Below are 24374 nucleotides of genomic sequence, written 5' to 3'. Positions count from 1 at the left end.
TCTTTCCCTTTCTTTTCCCCTGGTTTCAGGTCTTTTCTGATTTGTTTAGAGTATATTTTCTGGGGATGTTGTTACCCTGTTAGCACTTTGTTCTCTCACTCATCTATTCTCCTCTGGACAAAATGACAAGACGGAAAAAATCACCTCAACAAAAAGAACAAGAGGCAGTACCAACTGCCAGGGACCTACTCAATATGGACATTAGTACAATGTCAGAACTAGAGATCAGAATGACGATTTTAAAGATACTAGCTGGGCTTGAAAAAAGCATGGAAGTTGTTAGAGAAACCCTTTCTGGAGAAATAAAAGAACTAAAATCTAACCAAGTCGAAATCAAAAAGGCTATTAATGAGGTGCAATCAAAAATGGGGGCACTAAAAAAAATGGGGGCACTAACTGCTAGGATAAATGAGGCAGAAGAGAGAATCAGTGACATAGAAGACCAAATGATGGAAAATAAAGAAGCTGAGAAAAAGAGAGATAAACAGCTACTGGATCATGAGGGCAGAATTCGAGAGATAAGCGATACCATAAGACGAAACAACATTAGAATAATTGGGATCCCAGAAGAAGAAGGAAGAGACAGAGGGGCAGAGGTATATTGGAGCAAATTGTAGCAGAGAACTTCCCTAATTTGGGGAAGGAAACAGGCATCAAAATCCAGGAGGCACAGAGAACCCCTCTCAAAATCAATAAAAATAGGTCAACACCCCAACATCTAATAGTAAAACTTACGACTCTCAGAGACAAAGAGAAAATCCTGAAAGCAGCTCGGGACAAGAGATATGTAACCTACAATGGTAGAAACATTACATTGGCAACAGACCTATCTACAGAGACCTGGCAGAACAGAAAGGACTGGCAGGATATATTCAGAGCACTAAATGAGAAAAATATGCAGCCAAGAATACTCTATCCAGCTAGGTTGTCACTGAAAATAGAAGGAGACATAAAAAGCTTCCAAGACAAACAAAAACTAAAGGAATTTGCAAACACGAAACCAGCCCTACAAGAAATATTGAAAGGGGTCCTCTAAGCAAAGAGAGACCCTAAAAGGAACATAGACCAGAAAGGAACACAGACAATATACAGTAACAGTCACCTTACAGGCAATACAATGGCACTAAATTCCTATCTTATAATAGTTACCCTGAATGTAAATGGGCTAAATGCCCCAATCAAAAGACACAGGCTATCAGATTGGATTAAAAAACAAGACCCATCAATATGCTGTCTGCAAGAGACTCATTTTAGACCCAAAGACACCCCCAGATTGAAAGTGAGGGGGTGGAAAACCATTTACCATGCTAATGGACACCAAAAGAAAGCTGGGGTGGCAATCCTTATATCAGACAAATTAGATTTTATATAATAAGAGATGAGGAAGGACATTATATCCTACTTAAAGGGTCTATCCAACAAGAAGATCTAACAATTGTAAATATCTGTGCCCCTAACATGGGAGCAGCCAATTATATTAGCCAATTAATAATAAAAGCAAAGAAACACATCGACAACAATACAATAATAGTGGGGGACTTTAACACCCCCCTCACTGAAATGGACAGATCATCTAAGCAAAAGATCAACAAAGAAAGAAAGACTTTAAATGACACACTGGACCAAATGGACTTCACAGACATATTCAGAACATTCCATCCCAAAGCAACGGAATACACATTCTTCTCTAGTGCCCATGGAACATTCTCCAGAATAGATCACATCCTAGGTCATAAATCAGGTCTCAACCAGTACCAAAAGATTGGGATCATTCCCTGCCTATTTTCAGACCACAATGCTTTGAAACTAGAACTCAATCACAAGAGAAAAGTCGGAAAGAACTCAAATACATGGAGGCTAAAGAGCATCCTACTAAAGAATGAATGGGTCAACCAGGAAATTAAAGAAGAATTTAAAAAATTCATGGAAACAAGTGAAAATGAAAACACAACTGTTCAAAATCTTTGGGATGCAGCAAAGGCAGTCCTAAGAAGAAAGTATATAGCAATACAAGCCTTTCTTAAGAAACAAGAAAGGTCTCAAATACACAACCTAACCCTACACCTACAGGAGCTGGAGAAAGAACAGCAAATAAAGCCTAAACCCAGCAGGAGAAGAGAAATACTAAAGATCAGAGCAGAAATCCATGAAATAGAAACCAAAAGAACAGTAGAACAGATCAACAAAACTAGGAGCTCATTCTTTGAAAGAATTAACAAGATTGATAAACCCCTGGCCAGACTTATCAAAAAGAAAAGAGAAATGACCCAAATCCACAAAATCATGAATGAAAGAGGAGAGATCACAACCAACACCAAAGAAATACAAACAATTATAAGAACATATTATGAGCAACTCTATGACAGCAAATTAGATAATCTGGAAGAAATGGATGCATTCCTAGAGATGTATCAACGACCAAAACTGAACCAGGAAGAAATAGAAAACCTGAACAGACCCATAACCACTAAGGAAATTGAAGCAATAATCAAAAATCTCCCAACAAACAAAAGCCCAGCGCCAGATGGCTTCCCAGGGGAATTCTACCAAACATTTCAAGAAGAATTAATACCTCTTCTTCTGAAACTGTTCCAAAAAATAAAAATGGAAAGAAAACTTCCAAAGTCGTTTTATGAGGCCACCATTACCTTGATCCCCAAACCAGACAAAGACCCCATCAAAAGAATTACAGACCAATATCCTTGATGAACATGGTTGCAAACATTCTCACCAAAATACTAGCCAATAGGATCCAACAGTACATTAAAAGGATTATTCACCACGACCAATTGGGATTTATCCCTGGGCTGCAAGGTTGGCTCAACATCCGCAAATCAATCAATGTGATACAATACATTAACAAAAGAAAGAACAAGAATCATATGATCCTCTCAATAGATGCAGAAAAAGCATTTGACAAAGTACAGCATTCTTTCTTGATCAAAACTCTTCAGAGTATAGGTATAGAGGGTACATACCTCAATATCATAAAAGCCATCTATGAAAAACCTACAGCAAATATCATTCTCAATGGGGAAAAACTGAGAGCTTTCCCCCTAAGGTCAGGAACACGGCAGGGATGTCCACCATCACCACTGCTATTCAACATAGTATTGGAAGTCCTAGCCACAGCAATCAGACAACAAAAAGAAATCAAAGGCATCCAAATCGGCAAAGGAGAAGTCAAACTCTCACTCTTTGCAGATGATATGATACTTTATGTGGAAAACCCCAAAGACTCCACCCCAAAACTGCTAGAACTCATACAGGAATTCAGTCAAGTGGCAGGATATAAAATCAATGCACAGAAGTCAGTGGCATTCCTATACACCAACAACAAGACAGAAGAAAGAGAAATTAAGGAGTCCATCCCATTTACAATTGCACCCAAAACCATAAGATACCTAGGAATAAATCTAATCAAAGAGACAAAGGATCTGTACTCAGAAAACTATAAAATATTCATGAAAGAAATTGAGGAAAACACAAAGAAATGGAAAAATGTTCCATGCTCATGGATTGGAAGAACAAATATTGTGAAGATGTCAATGCTACCTAGAGCAATCTACACATTCAATGCAATCCCCATCAAAATACCATCCACTTTTTTCAAAGAAATGGAACAAATAATCCTAAAATTTGTATGGAACCAGAAAAGACCGCGAATAGCCAGAGGCATGTTGAAAAAGAAAAGCAAAGCTGGCAGCATCACAATTCCGGGCTTCCAGCTCTATTACAAAGCTGTCATCATCAAGACAGTATGGTACTGGCACAAAAATAGACACATAGATCAATGGAACAGAATAGAGAGCCCAGAAATGGACCCTCAACTCTATTGTCAACTCATCTTCAACAAAGCAGGAAAGAATGTCCAATGGAAAAAACACAGTCTCTTCAACAAATGGTGTTGGGAAAATTGGACAGCCACATGCAGAAGAATGAAACTGGACCATTTCCTTACACCACACACAAAAATAGACTCCAAATGGTTGAAAGACCTCAGTGTGAGACAGGAGTCCATCAGAATCCTAAAGGAGAACTCAGGCAGCAACCTCTTTGACCTCAGCCGCAGCAACTTCTTCCTAGAAACATTGCCAAAGGCAAGGGAAGCAAGGGCAAAAATGAACTATTAGGACTTCATCAAGATAAAAAGCTTTTGCATAGCAAAAGAAAGTCAACAAAACCAAAAGACAACTGACAGAATGGGAGAACATATTTGCAAATGACATATCAGATAAAGGGCTAGTATCCAAAATCTATAAAGAACTTATCAAACTCAACACCCAAAGAACAAATGATCCAACCAAGAAATGGGCAGAAGACATGAACAGACATTTTTCCAAAGAAGATATCCAAATGGCCAACAGACACATGAAAAAGTGCTCAACATCGCACGGCATCAGGGAAATCCAAATCAAAAACTCAATGAGATATCACCTCACACCAGTCAGAATGGCTAAAATTAACAAGTCAGGGAATGACAGATGGTGGCGGGCATGCGGAGAAAGGGGAACCCTCCTACACTGTTGGTGGGAATGCAAGCTAGTGCAGCCACTCTGGAAAACAGTATGAAGGTTCTTCAAAAAGTTGAAAATAGAGCTACCATACAATCCAGCAATTGCACTACTGGGTATTTACCCCAAAGATACAAATGTAGGGATCCGAAGGGGTACATGCACCCTGATGTTTATAGCAGCAATGTCCACAATAGCCAAACTGTGGAAAGAGCCAAGATGTCCATCGACAGATGAATGGCTAAAGAAGAAGTGGTATATATATACAATGGAATATTATGCAGCCATCAAAAGGAATGAGATCTTGCCATTTGCAACGACCTGGATGGAACTGGAGGATATTATGCTGAGCAAAATAAGTCAATCAGAGAAAGACATGTATCATATGACCTCACTGATATGAGGAATTCTTAATTGCAGGAAACAAACTGAGGGTTGCTGGAGTGGGGGGTGGGGTGGGAGGGATAGGGTGGCTGGGCGATAGACATTGGGGAGGGTATGTGCTATGGTGAGTGCTGTGAATTGTGCAAGACTGTTGAATCACAGACCTGTACCTCTGAAACAAATAATACAATATATGTTTTATAAAAAAGAAGAAGAAGATGGCAGGAGGGGAAGAATGAAGGAGGGGAAATTGGAGGGGGGGACGAACCATGAGAGATGATGGACTCTGAGAAACAAACTGAGGGTTCTAGAGGGGAGGGAGGTGGGAGGATGGGTTAGCCTGGTGATGGGTATTAAAGAGGGCACGTTCTGCATGGAGCAGTGGTTGTTATACGCAAACAGTGAATCATGGAACACTACATCAAAAACTACTGATGTAACGTATGGTGATTAACACTACAATAAAAAATTTAAAAAAAAAAAGAATTCCATTTGTGTAGCAGCCCAGACCCAAGACTCAGCCCACAAGTTAGGGACAGAGTTTTCAGTTTGCTCGTACCTGGCGTCCCTGTTTCCACAGACAGGTAGAAGGGCGGGCTCTGCAGGTAGAAGAGCTTCAGAGCATCTCTGAGGCTTGTTTGGGGAAACGCTTTCGTTTTAAATCTCACATGCACGTTTAAGTAAAACATCTCAGGAGGCTCGGAGTCACAACATGGCCTCCGTTAAAGGAGAGAAAGCATGTGAATTAGATATCCGCTCTGCCACAGGGTAGCTGAGAATGGAGAGTGGGATGTGAAGGTCAAGGCGAGTCTCCAGTTCCAGAGCGATACTGCCTCCCGAGATGGAGCTTGTCCTAAATACCAAGCCAAGCAGGTCATAGCCCTTCAGCTGCGGAATGGGAATGCCCATCATTGCCTCACTGAGCCCTGCATGAGGGGACATGGGCAGGCCACAGGGCCCTCCCTGCCTCTAGAAGAAGTGTGCTCACCTGTGGACGAGGCCAGACCAAGAGTGAGGGTTTCGGTTTGTCAGCCAAAGGCGGTTAGAGAGGGTCTGAGAAGGAGTTACCTTCGTGGAAGCTCAGAATGAACACAGCAGAGTAGAGGGAGGAGGGCGCACATGGGACCAATGAATGACTGGTTGTTCAGGACAGTGGCTCATGCTGCCGACCGGCTGCGGCCACATGCCACGTGCCAGTGGCTTTGGAGTCAGATGGCTTGCCACCTCTTCAGAGCGGCTCTTCTCACCCTCCGCGGGCACCGGGCCCCTGGGGACCTGGTCTCAGCACAGAGTCTGTGTTTCAATGCACATTTTCCCACACATACCACATGTTCATCCTTTGAAATGGAGAAGCAGAGACAAACTTAAGTGAAAATGTGTGTTTTTGTTCATTCAACACTCATTCTTCTCTCTTTTGATGGCAACACTGTGCTTTCTTTCTATGAAATTACCATCTCCCTCAGATGGCTCTTGGGACAGCTTTCACCGAGAGGCCCCATTTTCCTCAGCCAAGTAGTGGACAAGCAACTTAGGGACATGCAAGAAAGTTTTTTTAATTTTTTTAAAAAATTTAAAACTACATAAATACATGGGGTGCCTTCATGGCTCAGTCGGTTAAGCATCCGACTCTTGATTTTGGCTCAGGTCATGATCTTGGGGTCATGGGATCAAGCCACAGGTGGGTTGTGCTCTGTGCTCAGTGCAGAGTCTGCTTCTCCCTCTCCCTCTGCCCCTCCCCTCATGCTCTCTCTGTCTCTCTCAAATAAATAAATCTTTAAAAAAAGATTCTCTCCCTCCCCCTCTGCCCCTCTCCCCCTTACCCTCTCTCCCTCTCTAAAATATATATATATATATATATAATATATATATGAATTCAATAAATACATATGTATTTAAGATAGAAGAGTAACACAGACACAATCTTAGTATACCAAAACTGATGGTGTTCTCACATGGCAATAGCAATGGCCACAGAGTGTAGGGAAGTGGGGATTTTCACACACTTTATGTTAAAATATAACATGCACCCCTTTTTTCATTCAATTTTACAATTCTAAATGTAAGGTATGCAATATAATTTTTAAATGTATAGACAAAACATTTAATAAGTATGGCTTATAAGTGAGAAAAAATAAATTTCCATTAATTAAGAATCAGTGAAGAAAATTGAGATGCATTTACATAATATGCCCTAGGTTCTAATAAAGTTGGTGATGTCATTATTTTATTGACAAATGCAGAGTTCCACAGTTTGTTATTAGGTGAAAAGAAAGCGTTAGGGAAGAGCAATCATTATACGACCCCACTTAGAAGAGGTTAGTGAGAATATACGTTGGGAAGCAACTCTAGAGTTGGTCATCAAAATGTAACACAAGTTTTCTCCAGGTGATTTTGTGATTTTAGATGTTTTTTTCCTTCACATTTTCCTTGTCATTTTACATTTTTCAAAAAGCACATATTATTTTTCCAAAACAAAAAGCAATCATAATGAATAAATAGCATTTTTCTCATTGGAAATTACATTCTTAGTAGAAATTTTAGAAAATAAAGCAAGCTGAAGGAAGAAAAATTAGAAATCACATAAATCCTACCATCCCGAGAGTCGCCTCTTTCTGTTGCTTATCCATCTACATGTTTTTAAATTAAAAGAGGAAAACGGCATACCTATCTATAAGGACTTCAATGTTTCATCTTCCAAATGATCAGAAGTGAATTTTAATGTTACAGAATTTCTCATGAAATGTACTTTTTAATGGCTACACACTGTAAAATATACATAATTCATGTAACCAACTACCTATTGCTGGACAATTAGGAGGAGAGCTGTGTTTTAAAGCAGCCATTAGGAGTTAATGAGCTAGGTTTGTGTTCTTTCCAAAACAATATAAGCTCATAAAAAGGCACAGCCTTTGTGCACTCTGTATTCTGTAAAATGTCTAACACGGTGAGTAATCAGACAAAACAAGGTGATTCCGGTCCAGCCAAGATTCAACATGCTCATAGATGTGGTGAAGATTTGGTGCCATTATAGTTAGGGAAAATGAAACACTTCTCCCTATTCTAGACATTTCGAAGCACATTTAGATCAGCTAAGATTGATGTCTCTCACGTTGTTATATTTAGGAAGTGAAAAGATTTTGTAGTTATGTGCACAGTACGGAGGGTTCCAAGCCAAGGAGATAGGAGCTGGATTTCTTTTAAGTCCGATAACAGCTGAAATACCTTGGACAGGGTAGCTCACCTCATATCTCATCTCCAAAATGGCGGTGAGGACATCTATTGGATCAACCTAAGTGATGCTCTAAGTCCCAGGTACATGGTTGACTCTCAGCATATGCATAGCCCTTTTTACTACTATCATGTTGCTGATACTAAGAGGACTTAATCAGCACGCCCAGGAACATGCCTGGGTATTTTACTATTATTATATACACCTCTTCCAAATAGGTAGTTAAATATTTCACTTCAAAAGTAAAGTGGATCTTACTGTTCATTTCCTGAAAAACCCACTCTGAAGAGCTGTTAGGACATTTCTGCTGTGCTATATTCAATGGGAAGATGATTGTTTGAATACTCACCATATTGTTGGAGGGTTAAGTTCAGATGCAGCTCCTTGCAGCTGTGTGATAAACAAACCCAAAGACAAATTATCTTCCCCCAATGTATCCAAGGTACCATGGCGGAGAAGGAGCAGGAGAAAGGCAATAATACTGGCATTTTGGGGTGGGGACACATCTAGCATTCACTGGTCCCTAGAAAGGAGCAAATCCTGCCCAAGAAATGGCCCGACACTCAGGGTGAGCTCCTCCCAAAGCCCAAGGTTCTCCTCCGTGGATAAGCAACCACAGCCTGGTCCTCCAGGGGCCCTTTGGAGTGGGGCTTGGAGCAAGAGGCCCTTCGTGGGGCTGTGCAGATTTGCAACCCATGTCCGGTTAGCCCACAGACTCCAGGGACTCCGGGTTTCACAGGCTATTAAAGACCAGACTTCGATTTTATATAGTAGCAGATTTTCTCAAAATTTGGTAAGCTTCCAATTCATTTACTTCCGGTCAATTACATAATGAGTAACAAAACCCTCCCTCCTCCCCTATGCAAACTGTCACATTTTAGGTTCAATATATTTCCTACTACCAAATTCTCTATCACTGATTAAATTAGGTGAACATTTATTTCTCTCTCATGTGAACACAGTATGTGTGTCCAGGACCCAAGGCCAATGCTCAGCTCCACGCCCTGCAAGGACCCAGCTTCCTTTGATCTTTCGGCTCTGCCATATTGAAATTTAGCTTGCTCCCGTAGGCTGCAGGTGCTCTGGGGACAAGGCGAAAATGGGGCAGGGCTGCCTCATTATTCTAGGGATTTACTTCCTAAATGGGGAGAAGGCATACAAGACAGGCACATCATTAATTCTCATATGTTGAACAATGGCCCTAGCTATTTGTCCAGAAAATATTGCAAACTTCCCTTCAATTTGCAAAAATGCATCCCCGTTACAAAACTAGAACGTTTCAGAGAAGTCCACGAAGGGAAGGGAGACTATGGAAACTAATTTTTTTTTTTCATAAGGTGAGATCTACTTAAATCATTGGATTTGGGGGCTTTCAATTCTCAAAAGCTACTATATTAAATATTAAATAACCTTGTATTTTGCAATAGCATTTTGAGCTGGTAACGTAGAAGAAAATCTTATTTTTTTCTTCCAAGAAAATCGTTTTGGAAGTTTATTTTAAAATATCATAATGTTTTCGGGTCAAAATTCTTTCTAGAGGAGCACATTTTAAATTCTTCTGAAAGTCACATGTGACATCGGAACTTCAAAAATAGAAATCTGCTTTACAGAAACTCTGCAGAAAATTATTCCATAAAATTTACATGCCCTGCATCTTAAAAACATAAGTTATAAATAAATCCTGTGGATTTTCCCTGGATTCAAAGAGAGATCAAGACTATTTGAAATAAATCTACAGCATAGACCTCAGTCCACCATTAATCCACCTACATATTCCATCCTTAAAACTTCACATGAGGGGCTCCTGGGTGGATCAGTCATTAAGCGTCTGCCTTTGGCTCAGGTCATGATCCCAGGGTCCTGGGATCAAGCCCCGCATCGGGCTCCCTGCTCAGCGGGAAGCCTGCTTCTCCCTCTCCCATTCCCCCTGCTTGTGTTCCCTCTTTCACAGTCTCTCTCTGTCAAATAAATAAAAAATCTTTAAAAAAATAAAATAAAATAAAACTTCACATGAATATCTCACATTCATTTTGTAAATTAACATTTGAGCAGCCATTGCTTTTCTTACATGTATATAGTCAGTCCCTTCATTACAATGAACAAAAATTTCATATTTTATTTTTGTAACAGGCACAAAATTACACCATAAGTTAAATTCCTCTTAGTTAATGTAGTAAATTACCCATGTCTTAGACATTGACATATATTAACAATGTTGCATTTTAATTATAGAGACTATAATCTGCTTGTGGTATGCAGTATTTACAGAATAAATAGGAAAAAGACACGAATTGCTATTTTTATTTTTAAATGCTTATTCTTTCCCTACCTAAACAATGCAAACTTATTCATCAAAGTGTAGTTAGAAAGCATAGAGAGTCAGAAAAAAGAAGCTGCGGGTATCACAGCAAACAGTTAATATTTCAATGCATATTCTTCCAGTTGAAAAATTATAAACTTACGGCCTGCCCATTTAGTACAATATTTTATCAATGGGCATTTTGTCTTAAATGTAATTTTAATGGCCTTCTTATTTCAAGGAGATGCACCATAGTTTATACAGCATTTCCAGTATTTGGATAATTTGGCAATGCCCAGTTTTTCATAATTGTAACTAATACTGTAATGTTTAGCATTTATAATTTTGCTCAATACACGTAGCAGGAAGGTGTGATATGTGACCACTCACCACTGGTAGTAGACACATAGTTATCCTCACTGAGCTTGCTGTCATGGGGAGGCAAACATTCAAATGAATCATTTAGATACAAAGTGCCAAATGACCTTGGATCAGAGCCAAAGGGACTCTACTATGGATTGCTTGCTAAACTTGTTTCTAAATTTGAGATCATTTCCTTGGAATAAAGTTCCTTCTGGAAACGTAGTGATTGAATCAACAGGTAAAGACATTTTTAAAGCTTTTTGACAAATTGGCCAGCATTTCCAGATCAACATGGAATAAAAATGGGGGTAGTATGGACCCTGACTTTGAGTTAATTCTTGCCAGCCTCATCTAGACTGCACTACAATTAGGTATAATGGAGACTCTCAGATATGTTTTATTATGCTAAAAAAAGTGTGTTTTCTTTTTCTAACACAATGAAAAATGAGTTTTAAACTTTTGGAAATACTTTTCAACATGTATTGAAATGAGCATTCAACTTTTCTTAATTGACTTATTGATGTCCTTAGTTACTTTCTCTGTGAGTGTTCTCTTGAATTGTATTTGATGTTTCAAGAATATTGATTTATATTCATAAGTGCAATTTGTCCATTATTTCCTTTTTGTACCTTTTTTTTTTTTTTTCTTACTTGCTCTCAGAGCTATGTTTTCTTTCTGGGATAAATGGAGTTATTTTCCATTTTTTTTCTACCCACTTATTAGACATATAACCTAGTTAAGGTACTTTAGCTTACCTTCTCTTCATCTGTAAGATGTTTGTAATAATAACTTCTGAATCCCTACCTAATAGGATTGTTGTGCAAACCAAATGTAAAGCACAAGACAGTACCTGGGATACTTGGAATATACCATTTTAATGCTACACACATGTTAATTGTTATTCTGTAACATCAAAAATATCATTTGAATAAACTATGTAATCCAAGTGTGAAATAAATTACCAATAAATATGGATAAATTCATAGGTACTTTTTCTTTTGGGGGCAGGAGGTAGAGTGTGTGCAGATTGATGATCATGTATGTCTGATAATACTGCAATTTCTTTTTTGGGCTCACTTATTTCTTGGTCTCTAATACAAAGCAGGTTGGGTTTTTTGCCTTGCCTAGAATTTCTCTATGTATATTCTATTTTGTAATCTATTTGTTGTAATGCTCTTTTTCCACTTTTTAAAGTCACATGATGTTTAGCATATTGTTCTATGAATTTTGACAAATAAATAAAGTAATGCAACCATCATAATCAAGATACAGATCAGCTCCAGTGCACCAAAAAATTACCCAGGTCCCTTCTACACTGACCCCCTTTCCTTACCCCCAGGCCCTAGAACCACTGATATGCTTTCCATACCTAGTTTTTCCTTTTCCAGAATGTAACATAAGTGAAATCATACAGAATGCAAACTTTTGCATAATTCTGGCTTCATTTACTTAGTACAACACATGAAAGACTCACCCATGTTGTTCCCATTACAACTGTATAGTATGTGGTTGCATTGTTTATTTATTATCAATTCTCTGGTGAAAAAAATTAGGTCATTTCCAAATGTTGAAGTTTATGAATGAATCTGTTATAAACATTTGCATATCAGTCTGTCTGTGAACATAGGTTTTTATTTCCCCTAAACGTCCAGAAGTGGGAGTGATGAGTCATTTGATAACTGTATATTTATCTTTATAAGATTAACTGTCAAACTCTTTCCTAAAGAGGCTATAAAGCATCAACATGACTTAGAAGGTCATGATAAGGATTCTACTATACTATTTGAAATATTTCTAATATTGTTCAATAATAGAACACACTTAAAATTATCTAACAATTCTCTTCTGATTAGTGAACATCTTCCTTCCATGACTTGATTTGATATTCTATTTTGTTGGCAGATAGCAAATTTTCACAGACACCTCATTGTCCTTGAGAACCTTGGTTAAGTATCAATTATTTAGAAAGTGGTATAATTCCTCCATATTTCCACACATGTACAGATTCAAATGAGAATGAGCAATGCAGTAATCCCAAGCAGAAGAAGTTGGGCATTTTTGTTCTACTTAGACTTTAACTAGAAAGTCTCCCCAGATGCCAGAGCCTGTTCAGTCCGTATCACCACCACTCTGGCTAAGTCACAGGAGAAGTTGTGTTTTTCCTTATAAAACAACGTGAAAGGAGTCTTTCTCAATGTCTTGGAATTTCAGCTGAAGTCTCAGAGCTGAGAGGTCATAAGTGCCTTATGTTTTAAAGGGAGAAACATTTACAATCCTAGAGGATATGCTGCTATAAGGTAGCCAGACTGGACAGGACACATAATACTCTAGAGGTTTTTTTTAAATTTAATTTTATTATGTTATATTAGTCACCATACATTACATCATTAGTTTGTTGTTGTTGTTGTTTGAGATCCTTTGTTTCTATTTTACATTTTTTTAAATTTTATTATGTTATGTTAATCACCATACATCACATCATTCGTTTTTGATACAGTGTTCCATGATTCACTGTTTGCACATAACACCCAGTGCTCCATTCAATACGTGCCCTCCTTAATACCCATCACTGGGCTCACCCATCCCCCACCCCCTCCCCTCTAGAACCCTCAGTTTGTTTCTCAGAGTCCACAGTCTCCCATGGTTCATCTCCCCCTCTGATTTCCGCCCCCCTTCATTTTTCCCTTCCTACTATCTTCTTTTAGAGTTTATATCATATAATGAATTCTAGTATTATACTGGAGAGATTTGCTTGAAGGAAACTTATAGGGATAGAGGATGCTATGTTGTAGGGGGAAGGAAATGAAGGTTGCTCCTTCGATCCAAATGAGGAAAACTGAAGAAACACCACACCCATTATCATCATCATCATCATTATCAATTTTAAATGTTTGCCATGTTCTTGATGTTCTTCTAAGTGTTTTACATGAATTGATTCAATCTTCACAACTTTATGAAGTGGATTTTATTATTTTCTCCATTTTAAAGCTGGGTAAATTGAGACTCATAGATGTTCAGTGGTGTCTTCTAGTAACGTAAACCCTTGGCAGGGCTGTTAAAATTTATAATTGCAGCCGGTGCTATAGAAAGGAATTCTCAGGAGAGCTTGACCTCTGTCCCCTGAAGTTTGGGAGCACAACAGGTGGCTTTCAAGAGCAGCCCACAATATTGGAGTGAGAAGAGAAAGGAGCAGTGAGAACAATCCGTGGTTCTCAGAGGACAAGGATGCATGAGCTTTCCAAGACCCGAGGCTATCTCGTGGAAAAGAGCTAAGTGTTAGTAGCATTAAAGGAGACACTCCCAGAAGGAAGATTTCCAAGGTAAGGGGATTCCAGGCAGGGATATAGTGCTGGGGGCAGAAGCTGATGGGAGTTTGCAAGAGGTCATCCAGAGCAGACATCACTTAAATCAGACAAAGATTTAGCAGGGAGATCCTACCAGAGATCTGTGAGGAGCCTACAAACATGCACCAGGACACAGTCAGTATTTGGATGCCTTCCCAAAAGACAGCCTCCAACAGCCAAGAAGGAACCACGAATAGCACAAGCAACATAGATATTCTGCTATTTTACCTACAGTTTCTATAGTTTTTGGAATCCACTCAATTTTCATGAGCCCCAAAACCCTTGCTTGTGAAAACAGAGGGAATAAGTCTGCTTTGTGTGGTAGCTGTGAGGACTACCCCTAATGATGAAGAGCCCTTGGTGTGGCTCCTGATGCTTGAATCAACTGATGATCACCAGGATTACACGCACAGGGTGACCTGTTTCCCATGTACATTTGAAGGCATTTCAGTAAGCTGCACTGTATTTTTTTTCTTGAAGAGACTACCTACTATAACTGGAAGATGATGTTTTTACTTAGCTGAAAGTGGTATTTTTATTTATACCTCTGAATTGAAAATGTACATATGTAAGGGGGAGCCAGGTAGCTGAGCCTGTTAAGCAACCCACTCTTGGTTTCAGCTCAGGTCATGATCTCGGGGTCGTGAGATCAAGCCCATGTGGGGCTCCGCACTGGGCATGGAGCCTGCCTGGGATTTTCTCTCTCCCTCTTCCTCTGCCCCTCACCCCTTCTAAAAAAAGAAAAAAAAAGTCCATATGTAAAGTTCAGAAGTCACAATTAAAGGATTGAAAAACTATTAGTTATGCCTTCACTTTCTTTTAGTTATAAAAACTGTGAGCAACAAATACAATTTAAAAAGATTTCCCAGAACATCACTTGTGGGAGACAACAGGTAAGGTGCTATGAAGAGTAACATCAGCAGGTGACAAGTGAGACACCATTTCTCACTTTCAGAGACTCACAATCACACAAAGGATACAAGAAGCTCAAATACAGTCAAATAAAAGAACTATGAGATGTATACATAGGCTAACGTTTTGTTACTACCTCCAACTGCGGAGAAGTCGTGGACACCGTGGAAGCCCACAAGCAGAGGTACAGAGGAGGAGAGGAACTGAAGGTGATCGTGGATCGAAGAGTCTCTCCTCTTCCCTTGGGCAGGTGGGAATCATAGAACAGAAGACACCAAACACCACGCTGAGAAAGTCTAGATGTAATTGGAATTTCTGGAAGAACTTTAAAGACAAAAATGCATAAGAATAATACTGATTTACAGAGAAGGGTGTGTGCTGTCCAGGAGAGCCGGGAGAGATGATGGCACAGAGGTAGAGAGATGAAAGGAAGCACTGTGGAAGTACCGGAAAGAGGTAAGGAAATCAGAACAGGGACTGTGCAGTTACAAAACAAGACAGAACACATGAGGGACTTGTTAAGAGGTAATGGCAAACATCTATAATACTACTTGGAGAAATTCAATAGCGGAAAATACAGTGACTATCTAAAACAACTTTCAAAAAAAGCAATTTCATCATATAATTGAGAAACCAAAGGATCGGTATAATGGGAGTCATTAACAAGAAAATAATGAAGAACCGAATTTGTCTCTGTATTAACTAACTGAGCAATATGGAAACTTTGAGAATCTAACAAAAATGGAATATAAATGAAGCAAGGGAACCATAAAGCACAAACATTAGCATCACACAGAGCCCAACTTTGATATTTCTGGGAAAATAAGAAAAGTCACAATATTGTCATAACTAGCTATCTCAAAAAATTGACCAATAAAGATTACCTTAAAGGGAATAATCATACACACTACTGGAGAGGAAAATTTTACTTCGATATAAGTAAGAAAGTCCAGTTTAGCAATAGAAAGGTAAGAGAAAAACTGGGTCATATTTGAAGCTCTTTGTCTATTCTTCCTGATCCCAAGATGTTGCAAATGGAGTAATTTATTTGTCAATTATACTTCAATAAGGCTAGAAAAAAATTGAGTATTTCAGGTCACCAATCACAAAGCACTAGTCCAGTGATTTGTTCATTTATGTAAAGAAGAATTTTTACTTGTGATAGGAATGCGTTAACATGCTCACTAGTTTAAACATAAATGAACACCGGATATACCATAAAATTGCATTTGATTTATAAAGAACTGTAATCTAGAAAGATGGAAAACATGCGTCCTTACACAGAGATAAACATAAAGTCAAACACAGTTTTCTATTTGCTTAATGTTCTCCCATGGACAAAAGATAAAAACACAGTAGTTAATTATGGTAGCCAGCAGTCGACTTAGATTGCAAAGTACAATTTATGAAAAATAGTCGACCGCCATTCAAAATGGAGTTCAGAATTTCCAGTTTGAGGAGAAGTGAGGTAAAAAATAGAAGTAAACATTTCCAATCCCCTTTTATGTTCTGAAATTTCAGTATACAAGTGCTTTACAGCAGCATTTGGTTTGTACTTTTTCTCACCCTTCTTTAAAAAAATCAAAGCTATCGTTTACCTTTTATAAGCTACCAGCAGAAAATACTTCATACTGTAAATTTCCTGAATAAATGTGAGTAGGTTACATTACTCGTGCGTATAAAGGAGCAACACAATGCTATTTCAGATTCAGACCATATAAGCTGGGTTCTATTCAAAATCTTAGGATCCTAAAATTCATGGGTTAAGCAATTTAAAACACTAGTATACTTCTTAGAATTTTGCTTTTAAAATATCAGCCCCAAATAATCTCATTTGAACATTTAATTTCAGTTTAGGGAGGCTGCCTCGTTTATTGATGGTAATAAAACCACAGATTCGTTAAAATATATAGACTGACTGCTCCAAGTTTCCTTAACAGTTCTCTGCATACATTCATATAGTGTGATGTGGCAAATATTCAAGTGCTCTTTACAAGAACAGATGGTTAGACACAATTAATAAGGAGCCTTGAGTTATTTGCATATTCATTAGATAATATCAGTTATTCCTCAGCAAGAACAAAGAATTACACAAATGATGTTCATGTTTCCTCCCATTAACACATTATTAAAAGCAAAATGTCTGTGTTAAAAATGAGACAGATAGTGATCCTTGACTGTATAGCAACCTAGCATTATCCATTTGGGTTTTTAACATGATAATGAAAGCATGTTGCCCCTCCTGTAATTTATTCCTGCTTTTCTAGCAGAGAGCGCACAAAGACACACCATGCTTCATAATGTGCCCTCCCTTTCTGCTTTTTCTTCCTGTATAGATGGTTGCCAGGAGAGAGGTCAGGTCAGGGAAAATTAAATAAGTTTTTATTTTAGTTAAAAAAAAAAAATGGCCAGAGAACTAAAACAATAAAAAATACCTTACTGACTTTGGAACCCATTTAAAAGCCCTTTCTGATACTCGTGTTAATAAACATGGAAAATTTACAGATAAGAAATCAAATTATAATTTAAAATAAAATAAATATAGATCAACTAGTTAATTTTCAATCTGATTTCTAATTGAAATAAATTCAAATAAAATTACTTTGTCTTTATGCTCTGGATTTTTTTTTTCCATTACTTCCTTTGTCATTAATATACAAGAATGCTTGAGAAATTGTCAGAAATTAAAAAGAGATGACCTTTGCATTAATCAAAAATATCAAAGCCATTTCTATAGAAAGCCCTAGTTTTTGGAGGATAAATAAAGGCACCTGTGAGACAAACACAGAAAGCAGTGATGGTCACTGCCAAACATCCAGTGAGTGAAATGGATCCTGTAAACACTTCGCACTGGACACGAGTGATGGGAAGTTAAACCTTCTAGAATGGTGTTGTCCAACAGGATAAACACCAGCTGTGCATGGCTATGTGAATTTATGTTTTTATTTCAATTAAATAAAAATTAAAATGCAGTTTTTCAGGGCGCCTGGGTGGCTCAGTTGGTTAAGCGACTGCCTTCGGCTCAGGTCATGATCCTGGAGTCCCGGGATCGAGTCCCACATCGGGCTCCCCGCTCAGCAAGGAGCCTGCTTCTCCCTCTGACCCTCCCCCCTCTCATGTGCTCTCTCTCTCTCATTCTCTCTGTCTCAAATAAATAAATAAAATCTTTAAAATGCAGTTTTTCAGTCACAATAGCCACATGTCAAGTGCCCTGTAGCCGCATGTGGCTGGTGGCTGTTCTTCTGGACAGCACAGGTATGCATCACGTTCCTTACCACCGAAAGTCATACCGGACAGCGCTTTTCTAGAACTTCCTCCTCAAGATGGACAGCAAAGGGCAACACATACCTGGACATGACCTGCACACAGTGAAGAAATGATAAATCACTAGAATAATAAATGAGTGAGGTATTTGTATTAGAAGATAAAAATGGAAATAATTTAATGACTGATAGGGCCAAAGAAAAATGTGTACTTGGGCACCGTGCAGAATCACGAACAAGAGAATTTCAAAGTCTGGACTGAATAGACATGGCATTCTATCTACTAATGTATCTAATATTGTTTACAGTTATTACATAATAAAGAACAGCTTTGCAGAGAGTTTCAAAGAAACTGTTTTGTACCAGACTGTCCTACTTAAGATTTGAGATGAAAAAGTTCAAAAAAATTAACACATATAATCTAGCATCCATTCAATAAACATTTATTAAACTCTTTAGTTTATTTCAAGAATCACTAGTTTTAAAATTACAAGATGCAAAACATGGGGCACCCGGGTGATTCAGTCAGTTAAGCATCTGCCTTCAGCTCAAGTCATGGTCCCAGGGTCCTGGGATGGAGCCCCGCATCAGGCTCCCTGCTCATCGGGGAGTCTGCTTCTCCCTCTCCCTCTGCCCCTCCCCCCCCATGTGCTCTCTCTCTCTCTCTCAAATAAATAAAATCTTAAAAAAAAAAAAAGATGCAAGACATTTGCCTAGGAAGAGCTGCAGACAGGCTTACATGTAAATAGATAAGTTATATGGTGGCAAGTTTGTACAAAGTATTCATACATATAACTGAGCAATAATGTGACTGAGAGGATCTATTTTTATAAGGAAAAGAAATCAAATGGAAATAAAAACATTAAGAAGAAAATCCAAGAGACAAATTCAAGTTGGAGAAAGTGTGCGGAGAGGTAAAGACAAAGGAAGGGAGAAGCTGTAGGTTGTCTTTGTGGTTAGGACGACAGAAGAGAGGGAGACAGAACACGGATGAAATGTGATGAGAGATGCAGAGGTCCACTGAGCACTGATCAGAATCCACGCCCACATGCCTCCACAATGGGCACTACAATTTTCTTGTGCTACATCTTAGAAAACTCCCAGGCATGCGTGGGAATTGGCAGTTGCAGGTGGTTACCCACTGCATACGGGGTGAGTGTTCCTTGGGACAGAGTTGGGCAGGAATCGGGACGGGTGCTGTGCAACAGGATGAGCTCATGCAGGGGGACACTTAAGCTGGCTGCTGCAGGACTATCATGAGCCATGAGCAGAAGGGGCTTCTGTGTTCTGCATCCCACTGACCCGTCCAATTGGTAGGGAGCCAGTGGGGGGCATGCTTCCTGCCCCTGACGGATCCCACCATCTCATCCACTCTCCAGCTGTATTTATAGCCTAAAGCTGGACAGTGCTATGTATTAAAGAGAATCTCCCCTAAAATTATTTTGTGATGTAGCTCATCTTGACTTCAAGCTGATCTGAGACGATCAGTAAGCATTCTAAATTATAAAGGTTTTATTCATGATGCATTTTGAAATGGATCCTCAAAGACCTGCAGAAATTATAAGCCCATGTCAAGTGTGAGTGCTACCGCTGACTGACTTCCTTTCCATAAAAGCGCTAACTTTGGTGGAAGGTCTGACTCAGCCCGGTGTTTTCCAGCATCTCGCATATTCTGGTCCCTTTCCCATCGACAGTAGAAGTGCCCTGTGGTATTCCATTCTGGAGGCCAAGCTAGCCCTCCTGTAAAGCTGCTCCCTCATACACGGGTCTAAAGTGGAACTGTGCCTCACTGGTCCCACTCAGACAAGGTAACAGTCACCATTTTATCAGGACTGCCATCTATCTCCCTCCTGTCCAGTGCTCCTAGTCCCCAGGCATCAGGGTCTCTGCTTCCCACAAAGCATGAAGCTTCCTGAGCCCCGGCTGGGTCTGCGGTCCCAACAGAGAGGACGGAAGCCTGGACTTGTGAGCTAGTCTCACAACCTGGCAAGGGCCGCTGGAGCCCGCAGCGCGTGCCTCCCGGAGTCCAACAATCAGGGCTGAAGAGAGAAAAACTGTGCCAACTCCAAGAAGGAGGTCTCGATGGTAGTTTGTTTTGTTTCTTAAATATACATGCACCACATACACAAACACGCGCCACATACACAAACACACACCACATACACACAACACACGTGCTTGTGCTCACACAACAAACATCACACAGCTACACACACACCATACACACACACATAGCACACTTTTTTCTTATTTAATTCTGACAAATACCCTATGATACCTAATGCAAAAATCCTCAGCTCTATTTTTAAATAAAAGTAACACTATCTACCCTTCAGGGCTTATAGTATGATCAATGATTACTATGGGTGAAGAAACTAACATTCAGAGAGGTCATGTAACACGTGAAGTTTAGACACTTAGTAAACAGTCGAGGCAGGATTGAAACCGTTAATGCTAATAACAGCCCTGCTCCTGTTACACTGAGTAGTGTCCTTTATGTTGTAATTGTGTATAAACTGCCGGGAGAGATTTTCTCATTTGAGAGGAATAGATTTTCTATAAATGGTGCCCACAGAATATTTGAATATTCTGAATATTTATGAAGTGAATAATTATGAAGTACGAAAACATCTCTTGCACTTGATATATTACCAAGATCAAAATCTGAGCCCTGATAGATGCTTTTGAAGAAAAACATAGTACGGGGCACCTGGGTGGCTCAGTCGGTTAAGCGTCTGCCTTCGGCTCAGGTCGTGATCCCGGGCTCCTGGCATCCAGCCCCAGGTGGGCTCCTTGCTCAGCAGGGAGTCTGCCTCTCCCTATCCCTCTGTGCTCTTTCTCTCACTCTCTCTCAAGTAAATAAATAAAATCTTAAAAAAGGAAAAAGAAAAACATAATACAGGTACAATAACCATGATATACAGGTATGTCGATGAGCATATTGTATCTTATTTCTCAGTGGGTTCAAAACATTTAATATGGGATATAAATTGATATGTATAACTGAAAACAAGTGTTTTAAAATACTCAATTTTGCTAGCTTATGGTTTTATAACAATTTAACCTATACTCAATAATTATCTACTAAATATGTATTTCATGATAGACGTTAAGGGCCTACAAGTCAATAAGAATCTTCCCTAGATTCTCTAGGAAGAGAGACATACACTGAATGCAAAGCTATAATCTAAGATGATATGCAGTGAGTGATAACAGTATGAAAGTATTTTAATAGTTTACAGAGAAATGACCCAAGAAAATTCAACATTTCATCTGTCAATTAAAAAATGTTGTAAAATTTGAATTGTTGCAAACACTTCTTAGAGGTTTTCTTTACCACCTTGTGTGAGCAAATCTTCACATGGATCTGACTACCAAAACTATGAAGAGATCACAAAACTATTCCTGATCAGGAAATTGGATGTAAGATACTATGTTCTTGGAAACAGTTTCAAGTTTCCCACTAAAACTCCTGAGAGCCACTTAAATATTGGCCTTTTTTTATACTTTAATAAAAGGAATTTTTTCCAGGTATTCTCAATACGTATCCTCGGGGGGAAAAGATCACCATCAAATAGTCAATCAATATTGGTTAGCAGTATGACTATTCTTCTCAATGACCAGAAACACTATCCTGGGTTTTCATTTTTCTTTGATTCTCCTTTTCCAATTATACAGAAAAAAATTCCATGGATAAAAAATTTATATGATTTCTTTCAGAATAGATACGTTTCTTCAAAAAAAGGTAGTTAAAAATCTATTTTAGTAAATCATATCATAAAACATTTATTCTAATGCTGTCAGCCCTCACCTTATTTCATCCATAAAAGGTATAATTTTCTACCTCCTATTAAAAAATAAAATCACATGCTAGGTCGTGGACCAATTAAGCTTTTACTACTTCTCTTCTTTTACATTGAAGATATAAGAAAAGTTTTATCATAATGTCTCATGAAATCTGTAGACTTATTTATGACTTTTAACAATTTAAGGTCATTTAAGAATATCTAAAATCTGAACACCATTATTCCACACACAGACACACACACGTACACACATTTATCATTTATATCATCCTTTCATTCTATTAACAGTTAAAATTATAGCTACATAGTATATTCCACAATTAAAAATTAAGGAAAGAATAACTGCATATAAGTGTATTCTTGATTTTAGAACTTATTCAAACATAAATCAATCATTAAGTATAGAAAATTTAAATACTGGCTTATTTTGTAATTTATCTAACATGTTCTATTTGGTAATGTGTACTAAAATATTTTCTTAAGTTGAAAAATGGGTATCAGCCTTTTGTTCACAGAAAATAACACTGACTTTGCTGATTGATATGGAGATGAAAACAGACTTTACTAAAAGATTATATGGAAGACAGGGACAGCTAATTGAAGTAGCTGATATGAACAGTACATGGGAACGTGTTATGAAGAAAATAACAAAAATATATTGAAACTAACACTTTTATCAGTTACAGGTTGTTGTTTGTGACAAACCAACCCAAATTTCAGTGTCTTAAATCGATATCCATTTACTGCTGCTCACCAGCTGGCTGCCCAGCTGGATGGTCCTGCGGACTCGAGCCGGCATGGCCTCTCCTGTCTGCGCGTGTTGACGCATCCACGTCCAGCTGGCTGTGCCGGCTGGGCTCTGGGACGCTCACTCTCTTGTATGGCCGTTGCTCTGCTCTGGGTATGAAAGGGCCATGCGTCTCACCACCCAGCAGGCAACGCTAACCTTCAGGCCCATGGTAGTGGGGTTCCTAGGGTACCGGGGGGAGCATGTCCCCAGGTGAAGCACATTTCACGTCTCTCTTGTGTCACATCTGCTATTGTCCTGTGGGCCAAGACGAGTCACCTGCAAGGCTCGGGGTCAGCATACAGGAGGTGGTGACCCCAGGACTTGGATACAAGGGCAATGCAAGAACGGACACCCCACTACAACAGCCCACCGGGCCAACAGTCAGATGTTTGCAACTCTCTCATACAATTTTGGATTAAATAAGGTGCCTTTAAGTATAATAACAACAAAAGCTCTTTGATTAATCTGGGGGAAAACCCTCTTTCTTATTATACTGTTCAGATTTTGAAAAAGGAAAGAAGTTTTATGAATGAGTGATACATCTTTCCACTAAGTCACAGCCCGATTTCATTCTTTGCTTTCAATAAAATCAATAGAATGTCAAATGCATTCGTCAACTGACTGGCATCATTAACAACACGTTCTATGGTGAGCGCTGTGAATTGTGTAAGACTGATGAATCACAGACCTGTACCCCTGAAACAAATAAGACATTACATGTTAATCAAAAAAAGATTAATGATGTACTATATGTTGGCTAACTGAACATAATAATAATAATAATAAAGAAAAAGAATTTTAAAAAACAATAAATTCTGATGATAACACATGTTGGAATCTTTAAAAAGTTCTGAGAAAGACTGACATCACGACCACAAGCACCTCACAACTCTGTCTTCTTATTCATGAGAACTATGAAAGCGATGAATCTTAGGTTCTACATCTATGATAATTAAAAAATATCGAATACACTTTATGTGAACCCTGACTAATTATAACAGAAAGTAATTTTATCCCATGGATATATGAAACAAACTGACAAAAAGTTCCATCTATCTCATTAAGAGATGGTTTTCCAATAGCACTTTATATTTTGTTACATCCTTATCAAATCTCTATATGAAGAAGCATGTGTGTGTTATGTAGTAATTGATAATTTTCAAACATAAATATAACTTAGGATGAAATTCTGTAGAAGTATAATTGAAATGTTAAGTCAAGGAAAAAAATAAAGGTTATAAAAATTTCCCAGTGTCAAAGCAGAATATATTGGTGTATATATGTACACACCTGCATATACACATATAAGAATACTTACACATGCGTGAATATACATGCCCAACACTTAACTGTACCCTTAGACACATAACAGATCATGTATTTTTAAGTGGATAATGGTGAACATAAAGTTATTATAATTAGAATCCACTGGCTGTGTTTTAAAGAGTTCTGTATCAATTTTATTATTTC

This window comes from Mirounga leonina, unplaced genomic scaffold (assembly GCF_011800145.1).
Source record: "Mirounga leonina isolate KUSES-001 unplaced genomic scaffold, KU_Mleo_1.0 Mir_117, whole genome shotgun sequence".
Taxonomy (NCBI): domain Eukaryota; kingdom Metazoa; phylum Chordata; class Mammalia; order Carnivora; family Phocidae; genus Mirounga; species Mirounga leonina.
The sequence above is the reverse complement of the archived record's forward strand: the minus strand, read 5'-3'. Positions refer to the sequence as shown.